Source organism: Rousettus aegyptiacus, unplaced genomic scaffold (genome assembly GCF_014176215.1).
Source record: "Rousettus aegyptiacus isolate mRouAeg1 unplaced genomic scaffold, mRouAeg1.p scaffold_m13_p_9, whole genome shotgun sequence".
Taxonomy (NCBI): Eukaryota; Metazoa; Chordata; class Mammalia; order Chiroptera; family Pteropodidae; genus Rousettus; species Rousettus aegyptiacus.
Window position 1 is genome coordinate 61,159,412 of NW_023416312.1, and position 1,038 is coordinate 61,160,449.

The 1,038-nt window shown below is 34.9% G+C and overlaps 1 non-coding gene across 1 annotated transcript; it reads right to left on the bottom strand.

The window, feature by feature from the left end:
- Positions 1 to 667: 667 nt before the first annotated feature.
- LOC118608104 lies at positions 668 to 831 on the bottom strand. The gene has a single exon (XR_004952912.1). It is a non-coding gene; the product is annotated as a U1 spliceosomal RNA (small nuclear RNA).
- Between the last annotated feature and the right edge of the window lie 207 nt (positions 832 to 1,038).

Consider the following 1,038-nt stretch of genomic DNA (forward strand, 5'->3'; position numbering starts at 1 on the left):
TAAACCAGGAGTCAGTATTATTATTTTTCTGTAAAGGGCCAGAAAGTATTTTAAGCTTTACAAGCCACAGAGTCTCTTTTGGTTTCTCGTCTATATATCAATAATGCAAAAACAGCCATAGATAATACATAAATTAATGGGCATGGCTATGTTCCAATAAAATTTTATTTATGGATATAGATTTGAATTTTATATATTTTATGTTATTAAATATAATTGTTCATTTGATATTTTTCCAATCATTTAAAATGTTTTTTAAAAAACATTATTCAATTATGGGTAGTAAAAAAAAAACAGGTGGCCAGTTGTATTTGGCCTAAGGGCCATAGTTTGCCAACCCATGCCCTAGACTAGTAGTTTTCAGCTTTGGCTGCATATGAGGGTTACCTGGGGACCCTTTAAGAAATATGCTGGGCTCTGTCTCTTGTGGTTCTGGCTCAGTTTGTCTAGAGTTGTGCTTGGACATCAGTTCTTATTAAAAACTCTGCAGGCGATTCTACTGTGCAGCCATGGTTGAGAAGAATTACTGGTCTAGAGTTGTGTTTTCTAGCTTTGGGTTTAGTCCAGATATTTTGTAAATTGTGGAACTGCAAATTCTTAAGGGTCTCAACATACTCCATAGGAGAAAGCTGACATCAAATTCAAGTTTTCAAATCATTTTTTTAAACAAAGGATAGCATGAATGTAGTCCACCAGGGCCACAAATTATGCAATCAAGTTTTCCAAATTTGGGGAAATTGCAGAGGTCAGCTCACCTAGAATGCAATGGATGAGCCTCACCCTGGGAAAATCACCTTCATGAATGTGGTATTTCCCCCGCCAGGTAAATAACTGAATCATTTTAAAATAGTGCTTGGCTTACCTTTCTTCGATAGGTAGTAAAAGAAAGAACACCAGATGGTATGGTTTATGTAGACAAAAAAGAGAGAATAAAACAAAAATATTTATTTACAAAGGGTATGTGTATATAAAAGCATGGAATGAATTCTGGAAAGATAAACACCAAAAAGATGACTCAAGTTTCCTTTGGGGAGATTA